The sequence below is a fragment of the Delphinapterus leucas genome, chromosome 10, assembly GCF_059928025.1.
Source record: "Delphinapterus leucas isolate spDelLeu-1000000601 "Yukka" chromosome 10, BTC_Dleu_Yukka2, whole genome shotgun sequence".
In the NCBI taxonomy this organism is placed as follows: Eukaryota; Metazoa; Chordata; class Mammalia; order Artiodactyla; family Monodontidae; genus Delphinapterus; species Delphinapterus leucas.
Genome location: NC_143138.1, coordinates 45,528,311 through 45,548,008, shown reverse-complemented (window position 1 = coordinate 45,548,008; position 19,698 = coordinate 45,528,311). Strand labels below are relative to the sequence as shown.

Genomic DNA, 19,698 nt, shown 5'->3' with positions numbered 1-19,698 from the left:
ACTAGAATTGTGCTAGAAGAAGCCAAAGATGATTGCACAAATCCAGGCAAAAAAAAAAATGTTACTGAATAGTGAATAAGTTTATTAAGTATCTCAATTTCCAGATACCTTCACAAGCATCTGGCAGGTGCTGGATCCTAGGCCATATGATAGGATATGGAAGAGAGGGTTTACTAGTTAGTTAAGTCAAGAATAGCACCAAACATCCAGGCAAGTTGTTTGGTTTTGCTTTCCTTTAATGGGTTTTCAAATGTAGACCAGTATAGGAAACTTCTAGTAAGTTGCATTTGTAATCTTTATATCATCAGTCTTTAAATTTCTTCAATTGATTTTAAAACAAATCTGTAGATACAGAGAAGTCACTTATGACTTAAGCTAATTTGTAAAGCTTCAGCACTTTCTCTTTGTATGTCAATCCTAGCATCCATCTCCACCAGTACCCCCACTCCCAACAGACCGAGATTCTTGACAGCAAATATCAGACTTGGCAACTTTGATATCAATAGTTTCTACACAATAAATATTGAAAGAATAAATAAATGAATAACTATAAGAATGATAAAATGCAAAGTAACTAAAATTTTGTGCAAGTAGACCGAAATGATACTAATACAACCTAAGTCAAAAGATAAGGAATACCAAAATTAAGCAGCTTTATTATTGAAAGCTATGTTGAAAGGTAAAGAGGAAAAACTACTCCTGCCAGGAAAATGAAGGCGATTCTCAGTTGTGAGTTAAAGATGTATAGAAGTGCAGATACAATGTTCTGTTACTGGAGGGTGTTGGCAAGAGATCCCAATTAGGGAAGATTTCTAAGATGAGTAGAAGAAATTAAAAAAAGAAAAAAAACCCAGTCTTGATGCTTGTCCTTTCATCCTTAATTTATTTTTACCTTATACCTATAGGATCAGCTTTATCATAGAAAGGATATTTTAAAATTCATATGGTTTTCTTATAAAATGTTTTCAGATGACAATTTTATTCATTTTTAGAATGCATATTTTATAATCTATTGTAAATCATATGTGAAATATTCACACATACCTAGCAAACATTAGTATTTTGTTTTGTATCTGAAAATGTTACACAGAATCCAATAGTCAAATAATCAGACGTATCATTGGTGGATAGCAAGCTGAACACCATTGGCTCTAAAGGCTGGAGAGCCTAACCTTGGTTTAAGATGAATTTTATCCTGAATTTGGAAGAATTTTACCGAGGTTAGAAAAGTTTTCATAAGAACAATGTTGAGAATCTAATCTATGATGCAACAATTCCACCCTGAGTATTTATTCAAAAGAAAGGAAATCACTACCTTGAAAAGACATCTGCACCCCCCCCATGTTCATTGCAGCATAATTTACAATAGTTAAGATAGGGACGCAACCTAAGTGTCCATTGATGGATGAATGAATAAAGAAAATATGGTATATACATAGATTGGAATATTATTCAGCCTTAAAAAGAAGGAAATTCTGTCATCTGCAACAACATGGATGGACCTTGAGGACATTATGCTTACTGAAATAAGTCAAACAGAGAAAGACATATGCTGTATGATCTGATGTGTATATGGAATCTAAAAAACAACAACAAAAACTCATAGATACAAAGAACAGATTGGTGGTGGCCAGAGACAGTGGTTAGGAGGTGGGCAAAATAGGATGAACGTGGTCAAAATGTACAAATTTCCAGCTATAAGATAACTAAGTCCTGGGGGTGTAATGGTGACTATAGTGAAAAAAACTATGCTGTATATTTGAAAGTTTGTAAGAGAGTAAATCTTAAACGTCCTCATCACAAGAAAAAAAAACTTTGTAACTCTGTGTGGTTGATAGATGTTAACTAAACTTATGGTGGTAATGATTTTTCAGTGCATACATGTACCAGATCATTAGACTGTACACCTAAAACTAATTCAATATTATATATTGATTATATCACAATAAAAAAGAAGAATCTAGCTTAAAACAAACAAAAAACAGAATATAAATTTGAATAAGATTTAGAGAAAATATCATGAACCTGTCATCTCCCTTTGAGTTACTTTTTGTTTACATGTGTGAAATAAAATTATTAATTATGACAAACTTTTTATAATGATACTGTGGCAATTAAATTAAACAATAGTAACATATGACATTTAGATTTTTTTAGAAAGTAAGTGAAAACATATGAAGCAAAAAGAGATTCCCATTAGAAGTCTGATACTTCTGCTTTAATCAGTTCCTTTTTTCAGCATATATTTATTGAGCACTATTATACACCAGTCATTGTGATAGATGCTGAAAATCACCAAATTATAATCCTCACAATGACCTAATGAAGTAGGTATTATCCTTTAAACTAGACATCAGGGACTTCCCTGGCAGTTCAGCAGTTAGGACTCCGTGTTTCCACTGCAGGGGGCACGGGTTCAATCCCTAGTTGGGGATCTAAGATCTCGCATGCTGCATGGTGCAGCCAAAAAAAAAGAGAATAAGAAAGAGAAAAAGAAAAAAAAATCAAAGACATAACATGAAAAAAATCTCAAAAATAAAATAGAATAGACACCAAAGTCTTGGGATATAGTTGACACACATTATATATTTATCAAGTGAATGAACAAATGAAAAAATGGTTCTGATAAAGAATATTAGGTAACTGACTCCAAAACACTCACGACTTAAATCCAGTTTGTTCTGGCTCCAGAAGTGATATCATTAATCAAGAGAGGGTGGGGAGAAATATATAGATACATAGATGCACGTACCACAGTCACAAAAGCCCTCCTTCCTTCTAGGACTTGGAACTCCAGTGCCCACACTCCCATCGTGATCTACAGAATTGCTGAAACTTCTGCTCAGATGCTCAGCCTCTCAGTCAGGACTGAGAGAGCAAAGCAATGCCAAATATGTCTCATCTTATTGTTCTTCTTTTAAGATCTGAACTCCTCCTGTCCTTATTACCTGGGTAGTAATCCAAGTTGTTCTCAAACTGATATTTTATGTTTTAATCAGGTTTCAAGTTGTTTTCAAGCTACATTTCATGATTATCAGGGTCAGAAATCAGAGCTGGGATTTTGAAAGCAAAGCAGGTTGCAATACTAAACACAAATATTTAAATTTAAATAACAAATTTCCAGGTTGGTCTTTCCCCCATTAGTAAAAGTCTAAAAATTTTGGCAAAAAAATGTTATCAGTATATCACCAAGTATGATCTCCAGAGTTACTGCATTCAACATACTGAAATATTTAGTAAACATATAGTTTCTGAGTCCCATTCCAAAGGTAATGAATTAGAACACTGGGGATAGAACAGGGAATTTTTATTTTTAATTAATTAACTCTCTGGCCTATTCTTTAAATATTCTTTGAATTTCAATATTCATTGAAATTTCAGGCTTCAGATCGTGTTGTGTGCAAAGAAATAGTTTGACTACATAAGATATTTACGTACCATTTGGTGAAGAAAAATCACAGGCTTTAAAAATGTATTTTCACAACACGAACTTCTTATAATCTGATATGCTTAACAGTATAATATAGAGTTAAATAAAAGCTCAAATTTGTTAACTTTGTTTTAGACAGCTATCTGCAAAACACACTGTCATTTTTATGTTCAAATGAAGATTTTAATCCTCAAAAAGAAATGAAACCTATGCATTTATGATAACCCAGAGTTTTCATATTCTCATATTGTTATTTTGTTTTGTTTTGTTTTTCCTAAGGTAAAGTTAAAACAAAATTCTAAGCAATTAGAATTTTTAGTGAAAGTTTCAGAGAATAAAGCCTGGGGGCTTATGACGTGGTTTTATGTATTCCTATTGCCAAACTGCAATTTTTTTCCTCAAAGTAAAAGCTACTGAGTTTAAACATTACGGTGACTGATGATAATTAGAGCTTTGGTTTCCAGATATTTTCTAAATAGAAAATTTCAGAAGATATTTTACAATATCTATTAAGAAGCTCATAGGTACAGGTTTATTGACAGTTTTCAAGATATAGTAAATGCTGTTTTATCATCTATTCCTTTAGTGGATAGGTTTTGTTTTGGAGGGAAGTGTTTGTTGTTTGGTTTTGTTGTTTGTTTATTTCTTGGTAAGGCCAAACTAATTCCAGCCACTAAGGGTATTGATACCAATAATAAATTTAAATCAGAAGGACTTTAGCATGAAATACAAACTTACTTCAGACAAGTGGTGGTATTAGCCTTATAGAGAAGATACTGGAGATTCCAGTCATGAAATAAGTTATGATAAAGTTTTAGAAATTAACTTAGAGTGAAACTAGGACCTAGTAATAAAGTATGCCATAAAATTGGATGAATTATATTACCTTAGTGTGCTCTCATGCACAAAGCCTAAATTTGTCTATTGTCTCAGCTTCCATGAGAATATCATTCATCTGCAGTAGTATCAGTAGGTGGCGAGGAGCCCAAACTTTGGAGTTAAAGCCCAAGATCTGCCCCTAACCAGCTCTGAGGTCTTGAGAAAGTGACTTACTCTCTTTTAACCTCAAATTCTTTATTTATAAAATGGGAATAATAAGAGCTCTAACTCACAGACATGCTGAGCAACAAATAAAATAATATAAAATATTTGCCAGAAAGCCTGGCACATAGGAAATGCTCAATAAAAGTTAGCTTAACATTTTCCCTTGATTCTTTCATTTTCTCTAGTTTTTCATGGCATATTATGTATTTTTGAGTCACTCCACAAATAGTCAAAGCAGAAAAAAATGTCAATAACTTAAAATTTGTTTTTAGCAACCCATTATGTTTTTTGTCATTTCCATTTATTTGTATTTTCCCCCAAAATATCTGCTCTCTCTGATGCTTTCTAATTATCTATGCCCAATATTATATCCTCCACCTGAATTTATCTCCCTTTCTAAGCATAGAAAAATGTTCTTTCTATTTTTGTCAGTATCTTCCCAATGTGTCATTCCCAAACAACTTCATCATGAAATATTAAAAGGTGATAATGTTAACACATGTAACACTTGTATAAGCATGTATTCAAAGTGCATCCTTAGAAAAAATGTCCCCTTCACTACTCAAATATCTCCCTCTCACCTCCTTTTATCCCTGGGTCTTCTACCTCTTGCTGCCACATATTCTTTCATCTCTGGGTACCCAAGTCCTCTCCATCCTTCAAATACACATTTCCAAACCTGCTATCATGAATTTTTCCCTGACCATTTTCCTCAAAAGGAAAATTTACTCTTTGAAGTATTATCTGAATTTTTCAAATATGTATTTAGTCTTTAAATTATTTCTAACCTTGTTACATAACAATTCACTTTTTCCCTCTTTCTCTAGATACAGTTTATTGAATGCAAAAACTCTTATTTTTTTCTTGCAGAATCTATTCACAGTGTTCACTGTAGTAGAAGGACATTACTTTGACTCCTAACTTGTCTGCCTCTTAACTGTTTGATTTCACACAAGTTACTTAAGCAATCTGAGTCTATTCCCTTACCTACAATATAGGGACCCCCATACTGGCAGGGTGATGATAAAGACAATTAAGTGAGATAATGTCTGTAAAGTGCCTCACACATAAGAGGCACACAAAAAATTGTAGCTTTTACTGTAATGATCATAGATAATGCTCATTTACAGTTGTTCATTTGATTTTTTGGCTTAGATGAAAGCAGTAACTTTAATATTCAGAATCCTAGGGTAGGAGATTAGAAGAGTTATCTTTGGATAGGCAAGTTCATTACAGAGTTGTGTTAAATAAAACCACAACATGACTACCCAGTCTGAGTAACACGTGTCAATCTAGGATTAACTTGACTGCTCCAAAAGACAGCATATTTGTATCATTTTTGAGATGATGACAGTGAATGATACATGATGATGCAGAAATCTATATGTCACTAACACTGACTTCAATAAAAATGTTGAGTCAGTTGTCTCTCAACAAATTTAGTAGTCTATTTTTTAAGGTCTTTTTAAATTTAAAATTATAATTTTCAATGTTTCTATTAAATCTTTTCTTTTGATGTTAACATATGTCTCAAGTTATCTTTTACCTCTAAGCCAGCCTAACCATTTAAAATTATTTTACATTTCTTTGACATCAGTTAATATTATGAACGATCAAAAAGAATAATTCTTCTGAAACCTCTAATAGCAAGACAAATTTTTATTTTGTATATTATATTTGGGGAATATACAAAGTGCTTTGAAGAACTTGTGGTGTAATTAAAAGTGTCTTTTCAAAGATCATCATTTGCTCAGTTTAAATGATATGTCAAATCAATCTGTCATGAGTGGAGAGTGTTCTTACTTTATACTAAATTTTAAAACAACTTTTTCATATTACAAAACAAAACTTCACTGTAAAAAAATATATTTATTGATTTCTGGTTTCCAGTTCCACATGTAGGAAACTTGAAAGTTGTCACTCTGCCCTAACAAGTAAAAAGCTGAACAGACTGAAAAATCAACAACTCTTCTTGGCTCCATAATAGAGGGGAGGACACAGGGCAAACTGCCACCCAAAATTGGAGAGAGAGACAGGTGAGTACAGGAAGTCAGGTGAATACTGTAGCAGAGGCTTAAGAGCAGAAACCAAGGGAACCAGGGCCAGGAGAGGAAAACATGATGGTAATTGACAGATTGCTGGAGGCTCAGTGTAGATAAGTCTGAGAGTTAAAAACTCCAGGGGGAATCCAGTCATGAGGAGGTCCCCACAGTACTGTATTACATACAGGAGCATAACCTGGTTCCCACAGTAAATATCTGAGAAAAATCCACTTGCACTTCCAGCAGGGCAAGGGGAAAGGGAACTAGTTTGAAATGTACCAGAGTACTCTGTAATAACCAGAAATTACAGAACAATGTTTCTCATGAACACAGATACAAAAAACTTCAACAAAATATTAGCAAATCATATCCAACAATCTATAAAAAGAATTATACACTACAGCCAAGAAGGATTTATCCCAGGTTTGTAAGACTGGTTCAACATTTGAAAATCAATTAATGGAATCTATTACTAAATAGCTAAAAAAGAGAAGCACAGGATCATATCAATAGATATATAAAAAAGCATTTAACAAAATCCAATACCCATTCAAGATAAAAATTATAAAAGGGAACTTCCTCACCTTGATAAAAAAAGTATCTGCAAAAAACCAATAGCTAACATTATACTTAAGCAAATCAAAGCTTTCCCACTAAGATAAGGAAGAATGCAAGGCTGTCTCTTCTCACCACTCCTTATCAACATCATACTACTGGAAGTACTACTTAATGAAATAAGACAAGAAAAAGAAATAAAATGTATATAGATTGGGAATTAAGAAATAAACTGACTGTTTACAGATGGCATGATCATCTATGTGAGAAATTTAAAAAAATTAACAAAACAAAAAACCCTGCAATTAATAAGCAATTATAGCCTGCCCTTTCCCTGTCTACACTATCCCCCAGTCATAATTATTATTCTGATTTTTATTCCCATAGATGAGTTGTACCTGTTAACCTCATATAAATGAAAGCATATTATGTATTCATTTGCACCTGGTTTCTTTCACTCAGCAAAACATATTAAAAATGTATTCATGTTTTTGCATGTATCAGTATTTTGTTCTCTTTATTGCTGAGTAATTATAGCCCAGAGTATGAATATACCACAGTTTATTAATTCATTTTCATACTGATTAACATTGATTGTTTCCAGTTTAGGAATTTGCCCTTTAAATTGCTTGGCACTTCTGCTAAAAATCAAATGACATTATCTGTCTCTTTCCAGGCTTTCTATTCTATTTCATTGAATTATTTATCTATCCTATGCCAAAAACACTCTTGTCTTAATTACTCTAAGTTCATAGTAAATCTTGAAATGTGTTCGTGTGTATTTTTCATTTTTCTTCATGATCACCTTGCTGTTCTGGGTCCTTCACATTTTCATATTTATTTAGGAGTCATCTTGTCAATTTCTACCAGAAAAACTGCTGGGTTTTTATTTTGATGTTGAATATGCAAATCATCTTGGAGTGGATTAAGATCATAAGAGTACTAAGTCTCCAATCTCTGAATATGGTATATTTTTCCGTTTGTTCAGGTCTTCTTTAATTTCTCTCAGCAGTGTTTTCGTTTCAAGTGTCCTCACTTTACACTAGCTTCCTGCATTTTTACCATGTGTGGTGGTTTTAAAACATGTTCACAAATTCTTTGCTACTCCTCACTTCAAGAGTTGAGATTAATTCCCCTCCCTGGAGTGAGGTCTGGGTTTAGTGAGTTGCTGCTAATGAACAGAATATGACAGAAGTGATGGTGTGTAACAAAAGGACTTTGCAGCTTTCTTCTTGGATCTCTTAGATCACTTGCTCTGGGGAAGGCCTATTTACAAGTCCTGAAGATACACAAGCAGGCCTACAAAGAGGTCTCATGGAAAAGACCAGAGGCCTGCCAACAGCTGTGCGAGTGAGCCATCCTGGAAATGGATCCTGCAGCTCCAGTCAAGCCCAGATGATGTCGCTCTGGCTGACAGCCTGACTGCAGCGTTGGGAGGGGAGGACCCTGAGCCAGAACCACCCAGCTAAGCCACTCTTGAGTTCCTGACCCACAGAAGCTGGGAAATGATAAATGTCTGTGCTTTAATCTGCTAACCTGTCATAGAGTAATTCGTTATTAAATAATAGATAACAAATACATGTATAAAAATGAAATTTCATGTGTGTGTGGCAGGGGGGCTGGTTGTATTTAAATATTAATAGTATTAAGTTTCCTGGTTGGTGGGAATATGAACCATTTAAATATTACATTTTACATTTCTATGTGTGAAAAATACATAATAAGTAAAATGGAAAAATAAACCTTGACACATAGTCCTAAGAATTCTATCACCAAAACCAAGGAAGTTATTTTGCAAAGCAAAAAAATTATAAACTACTTACTGGTCTTTATCACAGTGTTCTCTCAGTGATGAGACATTATCATTAGGTCAAATTTGTAATAATAATAAACAGAATAGTCGCATAATTTAAATTTCAACTGTCCTTAGTGAAAAATCCTTTCTCAAATGTTATTGCAAGTTTTATATTATGCAGGTTTTTCTTGGTTTAGGGAGCAAGAAATTTTATTGGTCTTTACAGTTGCTCTAAGATCCATGGCAGTAGAGTAGGCAAGGTACAAAATATATACATACTAGGATATGTGAAGTGAGACAGTCTATAAAAATAGCATGCAGTCGTCTGCCTTGAGGCTCTGTACACTTTATCTTATTTTAAGGGCATACACATTTGTGTATAGTCTGAAATTGACATTTTATATCTTATTATATATATACACATATATATTCATATACATAATTTTAAACTATTTTTAAAAACTCATCCAAGCTTTGTAACATAGCAGGTACTAGAGGAAGATGGAAGAAAGAATTAAATGACTTTGATCAAGTAATCTCAGATTTAGTAGAAATTCTGCAAACAGGGTGATCATATAATTATCACCCATTCCAAGACACTTTTGAGAGTGAAGGGGGATGATTAATTAAGCTAAAACAACAGGAATAAACTGGGACTGTGCTGTGTGAAATAGGACATATATCACCCTATCTTTGAAGCTTGAACAATATTTACCCAGAAAGTAAGAATATTTTACTTTTATCACCTCTCCTCTAAAAACTCCAAGGAGCTCATATCTAAGATCACTTCTACAAATTTGATGATAGAATTTAGTCCATATTTAGATTTGCCAATTGTAACACACATTTAATGAGATTGATCTTTTTAGTATGGTTATAAACAAAATAACTGTCATCAAAATTAAGTACAGCCCATCTTTACAAATGAAACCTCTAAGAGCTTTTCGGCAGTTTTGAAAACTAATATCCCTGCCAGGGAATATTACAGGGAATGTAATACTGAAGATTGGTACAGCACTTGAAAAGTATAATTATAGTTGTTAAATACCATGAAATCTGAGCCAGGAAAGTGAGTAATCTTGTGAATAAAGATGCTATAAATGTGATAGAACTGAAATGAAGAGTAAGAAAAATGGATGGGACATCAGAAGAAAGCCAAATAGGAAGACAGATGTGATGCTTGTTAATAAACGTGCACTCACACAGACACAAACTCATCACTGAGTTTCCTGTGGAAAATATTACTTAAAGTGCCACCTGGTAAGCATAAAGTACAATTTCACTTCCACCATCCACCACTTTTTCTTCTAACACAGATATTTGAACTGTTTAAATGAATTTACTCTCTACTATTTTGGGTGAGTCTATCTAGTATAATTCTATTATGAAAAGTCATAGTTCTTTTTTCTATTTAGCAATAAAGCATTTTGAAACTATTTAAAAGCTATTCTTGAAGGGTTGTGATAGCTTCCAGTTGGCAATTGCATTGAAATGCTTTTTAGGTATCATTCGGGTTACTATATGGATTAAGGCCAGCTCCCACTGAGATGGTGGAATTTGAAAATGCAGACTAAATCTGAGAAGATTGTTGTGGTGCACTCTTCTTTCCAGGAAAGCAACGCTAATCTCCCTCACCAATAGGAGACTGATATGGGTTAAAATGGTGACTATGGTGGGCAAGAAATATACATTAAATAGAGAATATGAGTTGATAAACATTTCTGGAAACCAATCTGTATATAGATTTAAATTTTCACATATAGATAACATTAGATGTAGAATTGCATTTTTTAGGAAATTGTTATAAGGTAAATAATAGGTAAATTGCAAAAACACAAACAAATTAGGACATACTTGTAGCACTTTTGACAATAGTGAATAATTAGAAACAACCCAAAAATCTAGCAATAAAGGTATGATTCAGTTACAAATGATAATGTATTACACTGAGAGATGTCTACAAAGTATTGTTAAGGAAGAATTCAGGTTCAAGTTTGTATGCTGGTGTGTGAATGCATGTGAACACCATTATTTCTCTCAGTAATAAACTGACACATTTACTTCCTGTTCTATCAACTATAAACACATCACCTAGCTTCCTATCTTACCCTGATGACATGAGCTGCCATTCCCTGGCCTTTTGCCCACTTTTCACCTTCCCACTGTTATCTGTATTTCTACTTTATCAAGGATGACAATATTTATGTTCTGTTTTATAAGTACATCTAATTGTTTTACATTTGTCTTCACTGAAAAACAATAGTGCTTGTACTATTATGCCTTTGTAATTACAGGCTTTGCTTGAACAATAATTCAAAATCATAAAAACTGCAAACACTATAATATATTATTGTTTTTCCTGGCATGTCTAATGCTTTGTAAATTGCCTCTTTTTCCCCTTGCACCCTTTTCATATCCTCAGTACCATTATACTTTACTACAGCTCTCTTCTAAACTCCCTCTCTTCCCTCCCCTCGTAGAACTCCCTGCAGGCATCTTGGGTTCTTGCCTCCATCCTGGAGGGCTGCTCTCTAGAAGCACTAAACAGTGCTCTTCCTGGAACTTCAGGTCCCTGCTCTTCTGGATTGCATCATCTCTTTCTGAATGTCATGTCTTTCCCTTTTTATGCTAATTTTTTGGAAAATGTCTTCAATTAATTTTCTAAGGAAAGGCACTTAGGAAGTAAAGTTTATGAATCCTTGAATATGTATTTTGTATTCAGCTCTCAGATTTTATTTATTCCTAGGGGATTTTTTTTTCTTTTTACTTTTATTAAGTAAAGGGAAAAGGAAATTCACCTACATAATACAAAGGTTCCAGTTTGATCAAATTCCACAAAAACCTTTCCCTCCTATGTGATAAGTGCTGCTGCCTCTATCAGAGCAAACATACTCTGCTTCCCAAGTCCACAGGGGACATGTGAGAAACACCACCTCACAGAGCTGGCTCACACTGTGGTGCACACGCTCAGTTCCTGCTCTGTCCCAAAAGGTGAGGGCAGAGGGCGTGATGGTTCTCACAGAACTACCTTACAAATAGACTTGAGTTGACTCTTCAGAGGAGTCTCTTATGACACTTTTTAAAGAGATCTGGTGGGAATGTAAATTGATACAGCTACTATGGAGAACAGTATGGAGGTTCCTTAAAGCACTAAAAATAGAACTACCATATGACCCAGCAATCCCACTACTGGGCATATACCCTGAGAAAACCATAATTCAGAAAGAGTCATGTACCACAATGTTCATTGCAGCTCTATTTACAATAGCCAGGACATAGAAGCAACCTAAGTGTCCATCGACCGATGAATGGATATAGAAGATGTGGCACATATATATCATGGAATATTACTCAGCCATAAAAAGAAACGAAATTGAGTTATTTGTAGTGAGGTGGATGGACCTAGAGTCTGTCATACAGAAAAAGAAAAATAAATACGGTATGCTAACACATATATATGGAATCTAAAAAAAAAAAGATTCTGATGAACCTAGGGACAGGACAGGAATAAAGACGCAGACATAGAGAATGGACTTGAGGACACGGGGAGAGGGAAGTGTAAGGTGGGATGAAGTGAGAGAGTGGAATGGACATACATACACTGCCAAATGTAAAATAGATAACTAGTGGGAAGCAGCTGCATAGCACAGGGAGATCTGCTCTGTGCTTTGTGATCACCTAGAGGGGTGGGATAGGGAGGGTGTGAGGGAGACACAAGAGGGAGGGTATGAGGATATATGAATGCAATAGCCGATTCACTTTGTTATACAGCAGAAACTAACACAACATTGTAAAGCAATTATACTCCAATAAGGATGTTATAAATAAATAAATAAAACTACTAGTAAATTAAAAAAGAGAGAGAGAGATCTGAGCAGAAATTAGGTCAAAGGGCCATGGAAGCACTGCTGTGTGGCAAATGGAATGCCCCTGTTTGCGGAGTCATGGCGCCTAACAGAATCTGATCAGGCATTGTATGAAGACAAGGACACACTAGCACTGTGGCTTATCCAGTTAGTGTGGAGAAACAGTCCTGCCATGGCCAAGAGTTCATAGGTGTGGACCCAAAAGTAATCTCGCTAAGCCTGGATTAGGTTGGCTGGCAGCATTTTGTGTCTGTATCCATCATAGAAGGAAAGAGCAGTGGTGAAGCAGAGCATGGGAATGCCTGTCTGGACACCAGTACTGATTGCCTGCCGTCAGGAGTCCTGGCAGTTTCCACAGCCAACTTAAAGAAGTCATCTAGTAGTAGATTCAGAAGCCCTGGGTTTCGATCAAATGTATCTTTTATCTTTCCTAGGAATACACTCCTGCTGATGCAGCACCCCCTCCACATCAGGGCAATGCCACCATAGTTGAGCATCCAGCCAAATTCAGTGGCTACCTGTCCTAACAACATAAAGCCCTGAGCATAAGTGATGATCTTGGAAGCATAGAGGGCCTTTCGAATGCCCCCAGGAATGATTCCTTATCTCCTTCAAACTGGATCTTTTGAGGTCCCTTCAGCTTTCTGCTGGCTTGGATCCTCTCATCCTTCAGAGATGATAAGCATCGAACAAAGACCACTTCTCTGATGAGGGTGACAGGGACACCGTATTCCGGGGTCGAGATGGTGGTCAACTTCCCAGTGCCCTTCTGCCCACGCACTGTCCCTGATCTTTAACAGCAGGTATTTTCCATTGGTCTTGGAACTTTAAAATATTGGCTGTGATTTCAATCAGGAATGACTCTAACCCTCTCCTATTCCATTCCTCAAAAGCCTTTGCCATCTCCTCGTGCTCCACGCCCAAGATGTTTTTCATCAGGTGGTAGGCCTCACAAATCAGCTGCATGTCTCCATACTCTACCCTGTTGTGCACCATCTTCACAATGTGTCCGGCCCACTCATCTCCCACCCAGTCACACCAGGGTCCTCCAGTCCCCACTTTCACAGCGATGCCTTGGAAGATTGCCTTGATGTGGGGCCAAGCCTCCTTATTCCCTCCCTGCATAAATGATGGGCCATACTACGCCCCTTCCTCTCCACCACTAACTTCACTCCCCACAAACAAGATTCTCTTGGTCTTGGGGTCTCAACACTGTCTTGTGGTAGCCCTGTATTTAGAATTTCCTCCATTGATGATGTCACCAGTGTCCAACAAGTGTACCAGTTTTTCAATAAAATCGACATCCAGGACAGTCTTCACAAGCAGGATGATTCACCAAGGCTTCTTCAGCTTGGAGACCATCTCCTTCAAGGAGTGAGCACCAACCACCTTGGTGCCTTTTGCCTCATTGGCCAAGAAATCATCAACTTTGGAGACTATCCTATTAAAAGCACAGACCACAAGGCCATGGTCATTCATATTCAAAATTAAGTTCTGCCCATGACAGCCAGTCCAATCAGGGCAATATCAGCTTGGGCCATTGCGGTGGCAGCAGAGTGGGCTGGATCAAGGAGAGGCAAGGCACAGATGACCCTCTTTAGGTATATTTTTAATATTTTTTTCATTCCTTCATAATTTTGGAAGCATTTTTATTGAGAGACTGAATATACAAGTGGACAATGCCCAGACCATATATAAAAATAAAACTCTGACATAGAGAACAGACTTGTGGTTGCCAGTGGAGAGATAGGGGGAGGGGGAGGGGGATTCAGAGTTTGGGATTATCAGATGCAAACTATTATATATAGAATGGATAAACAATATGGTCCTACCGTATAGCACAGGGGACTATACTGAATATCTTGTGATAAACCACAACAGAAAAGAATATAAGAAAAGAATGCATATATGTGTATAAATGAGTCACTTCTCTTTACAGCAGAAATTAACACAACATTGTAAATCAACTACACTTCAATAAAATAAATAAATAAATAAATAAAATAAAACTCTGACCCCAAATCTGTGGCAACCAGCTTAGGAAATGAAGCCATTATCTAAAGAGCCAGGAAACCAGCCTACTATCTACAAGTCAGACTTGTAGGTCAGATCACTGTCTGTAACAAAAAATCCAGGAAGATCAAACAATAAACCCTTAAAAAAAATTGACCCAAAATGGCCAGAATTTGATTGACAACTGACAGCTTCTCTAAGTCTTGTTCCCACTTTCAATTTAGTGCCAACCAGAGAAAGCCAAATACACACCTAACCAATCACATGGGATGCCCTGCCTCTAGCAAGCCCACTTACAGATTTCCAACACCCCAGTCTCCAATTAGAGCACACCTGAAACCTTCCCTTTTTTTCAGTAAAAAGCTTCCCCAATCCTCTGCCTGCCTTTGAGTTTCTGGCAAAACCAAGTGATGGTGGTTGACTCCCTTGCTATAGAAACATGTGAATAAATAGCATTTTCTTAATCTCATCTGTGTGGTCTTTGTTTATTTCCACATTGTATATAAACTTCTAGAATCCAGGGCTACTCGGAAGCCTGATAACAGTGTGACTTTTTAAAAAAAAATAGATTTGTTGGGATATAATTCACACATATCATACAAGTCACCCATTTAAAATGTACAATTCAATGGCTTTTAGTATAATCACAGAGCTGTGCAACCATCCCCACCAAAATTTTAGAATATTTTCTTCCCCCCAGAAGAAATCTGTACCCATTAAAGTCACTCCCCCTTTTCCCCCAACCTCCACTTCCCTAGGCAACCACTAATCTCCTCTCTGTCTCTATAGATTTGCCTAATCTCATCGTTTCATATAAAGGGAATCTTAAATATGTGGTCTTTTGTGACTGACTTTTCATTTAGGAAAATATCTCCAAGGCTCATCCCTGTTGAAACACGTGTCAGTACTTCATTCCTTTTTATGACCAGATAATATTTCATTGTATGGATACACTACATTTTATTTATCCTTTCATGAGTTGGGGTGTTTCCAGCACTACATTTTATTTATCCCTTCATGAGTTGGGGTGTTTCCACTTTGGGGCTATTAATAATACCACTATGAACTTTACTTACAGCTTTTTGTGTGAATATTTGTTTTCATTTCTCTTGGCTAGATACTCAGGAGTGGAATTGTTGGGTCATATATATGGTAACAACGTTTAACCTTCAGAGAAGCTATCGGACTGTTTTCCAAGGCAGTACACCACTCTCCACCCCAACAGCAATGTATGAGGGTTTCGATCCATCCACATTCTCACCAACATTTTTTAACATCTGTCTCTTTGATCATAGCCATCCTAGTGGCTGTTAGGTGGTATCCCATTGCTGTTTTGGTTTGGATTTCCCTGATGGCTAATGATTATTGAGCATCTTTTCATGTGCTTATTGGTCATTTGTTTACTTTCTTGTTCATTAAAATCCTTTGTCCATTTTGTAAATTGAGTTATTTTTCCTTTTATTGTTGAGTTGAAAGGTGACCTGTTTTTTAACTTTGTTCTTTTCTTTCTGGAAACTTCAGCATTCTGAATTTTCACAATAACATGTCCAGGCAAACATCTTTTCTTCCCTTTGCTGGGCACCTGGTAGGCCCTTCCAACCTAGAGACTCATGCTTTGGTTCAGTGTTGCCTCCTTTATCATTTCTCTGATGGTTTATTACCCTCTTCTTTCTCTTTCAGGGACTTCCATTTTTAGGTAGCAAATCTTGAATTTATCCATATGTGTTTAATCTTTATTCTCATATTTTCCTTTCTTGTTTTTGGTCCTAGATTTATTCTTTTCCTAGATTTGCTTAATTTCTTTCTGTACTCTTCAACTGAGTTTTTCCATTGGTTACATTTTTATATGTTCCTATTTTACAGCATATTGCTCTTATTTAATAAATGTAATATCTCTCTAAAAGATCTCTAAAGATACCAGGTATAGAGAGAATTTTAAAATTCTCTTCTGTTTTTGGATTAATCATTCCCTCTTTGGCCATTGTTTCTAATTATTAACAATTGCTCTTTCTTTTTGACATTTCTCATTTGTCTGGTCATCCTTTAATTCCTGTTTGAATTTAAGGTTAAGAGAGTAGAAAATCTAGCAGAGGCCTTTGTACTGATGGACAAAAGTTTACCAACTTGCAGGTTTCATCTTCTGTTGAATCAGTGGCAAGGCTGAGATGTTGAAGGCTTCACTCTAGAAGGCCAGTTCCCACATAAAACACCTGGTTTTACCAGTCAGTCCTTTACATTCCTGTAGATATGAAGTCTCCATTCTTGTTTTTATTGTGGTAAGTAAACATAACATAAAATTTACCACTTTACCCATTTTTAAGTGTACAGTTCAGTGGCATTAAGTACATTCATATTGTGCAACTATCAACACCAACCATCTCCAGAACAATTTCATCTTCCCAAATTGAAACTCTGTGCCCATTAAACACTAACTTCCCATTCCCACAAATCCCCAGACACTGTTCTACTTTCTGTGTGTATTGTTTACTTATGTTCTTTTTTTTCTTTTTTGAATTTTATTTTATTTTTTATACAGCAAGTTCTTATTAGTTATCTATTTTATACATATTACTGTATATATGTCAATCCCAATCTCCCAATTCATCCCACCACCACCCCACCACCACTTTCCACCCTTGGTGTCCATACGTTTGTCCTCTATATCTGTGTCACTATTTCTGCCTGGCAAACTGGTTCATCTCTACCATTTTTCTAGATTCCACATATATGCGTTAATATGTGATACTTAACTCTGTATGACAGACAGTCTCTAGGTCCATCCACGTCTCTACAAATGACCCAATTTTGTTCCTTTTTATGGCTGAGTAATATCCCATTGTATATATGCACCACATCTTCTTTATCCATTCATCTGTTGATGGGCATTTAGGTTTCTTCCATGACCTGGCTATTGTAAATAGTCCCGCCATGAACACTGGGGTGCATGTGTCTTTTTGAATTACAGTTTTCTTTGGGTATATGCCCAGGGGTAGAATTGCTGGGTCATTTTAGCTTTTTAAAGAAGCTCCATACTGTTCTCCATAGCGGCTGTATCAATTTACATTCCCGCCAACAGTGCAAGAGGGTTCCCTTTTCTCCACACCCTCTCCAGCATTTGTTGTTTGTAGATTTTCTGATGATGCCCATTCTAACATGTGTGAGGTGATACCTCATTGTAGTTTTAATTTGCATTTCTCTAATAATTAGTGATGTTGAGCAGCTTTTCTGTGCCTTTTGGCAATCTGTATGTTTTCTTTGGATTGATGTCTATTTAGGTCTTCTGGCTTTTTGGATTGGGTTGTTTGTTTTTTTAATATTGAGCTGCACGAGCAGTTTATATATTTTGGAGATTAGTCCTTTGTCCATTGATTCAATTGCAAATATTATCTCCCATCCTGAGGGTTAATTTTTCATCTTGTTTACAGTTTCCTTTGTTGTGCAAAAGTTTTTAAGTTTCATTAGGTTCCATTTGCTTATTTTTATTTTTACTTCCATTACTGTAGGAGGTAGGTCAAAAAAGATCTTCCTGTGATTTATGTCAAAGAGTATTCTTCCTATATTTCCTCTAAGAGTTTTATAGTGTCTGGTCTTACATTTAGGTCTTTAATCCATTTTGAGTTTACTTTTGTGTATGGTGTTAGGGAGTGTTCTAATCTCATTCTTTTACATGTAGCTGTCCAGTTTTCCCAGCACCACTTATTGAACAGACTGCCTTTTCTCCATTGCATATCCTTGCCTCCTTGGTCATAGATTAGTTGACCATAGGTGCATGGGTTTATCTCTGGACTTTCTATTCTGTTCTATTCATCTATATTTCTGTTTTTGTGCCTGTATCATATTGTCTTGATTACTATAGCTTTGTAGTATAGTTTGAAGTCAGGAAGCCTGATTCCTCCAGCTGCGTTTTTCTCCCTCAAGATTGCTTTGGCTATTCGTTGTGTCTCCATACACATTTTAAGATTTTTTGTTCTAGTTTTGTAAAAAATGCCATTGGTAATCTGATAGGGATTCCACTGAATCTGTGGATTGCTTTGGGTAGTATATTCATTTTCACAATATTGATTCTTCCAATCCAAGAACATAGTATATCTCTCCATCTGTTTGTGTCATCTTTGATTACTTTCATCAGTGTCTTATAGTTTTCTGAGTACAGGTCTTTCACCTCCTTAGGTAGGTTTATTCCTAGGTACTTTATTATTTTGGTTGCAATGGTGAATGGGATTGTTTCCTTAATTTCTCCTTCTGATCTTTCATTGTTAGTGTATAGGAATGCAAGAGATTTCTGTGCATTAATTTTGTGTCTTACTACTTTACCAGATTCATTGATTAGCTCTAGTAGTTTTCTGGTGACATCTTTAGGATTCTCAATGTATAGCATCATGTCATCTGCAAACAGTGACAGTTTTACTTCCTTTCTAATTTGGATTCCTTGTATTTCTTTTTCTTCTCTGATTGCCATGGCTAGGACTTCCACATCTATGTTGAATAATAGTGGCAAGAGTAGACATCTTTTTCTTGTTCCTGATCATAGAGGAAATGCTTTCAGTTTTTCACCATTGAGAATGATGTTTGCTGTGGGCTTGTCATATACGTTCTTTATTATGTTGAGGTAGTTTCCCTCTGTGCCCATTTTCTGGGGAGTTTTTATCATAAATGGGTGTTGAATTTTGTCAAAAGCTTTTTATGGATCTATTGAGATTATCATATGGTTTTTATTCTTCAATTTGTTAACATGGTGTATCACATTGGTTGATTTGCATATATTGAAGAATGCTTACATCTCTGGGATAAATTCCACTTGATCATGGTGTATGATCCTTTTAATGTGTTGTTGGACTCTGTTTGCTAGTATTTTGTTGAGGATTTTTGCATCTATATTCATCAGTGATATTGGTCTGTAATTTTCTTTTTTTATAGTATCTTCATCTGGTTTTGGTATCAGGGTGATGGTGG

The 19,698-nt window shown here is 35.8% G+C and overlaps 1 pseudogene; it reads right to left on the bottom strand.

Moving 5' to 3' along the window:
• Positions 1-12,744: 12,744 nt before the first annotated feature.
• On the bottom strand, positions 12,745-14,273 carry LOC111178597 (6-phosphogluconate dehydrogenase, decarboxylating pseudogene; annotated as a pseudogene).
• Positions 14,274-19,698: the final 5,425 nt, after the last annotated feature.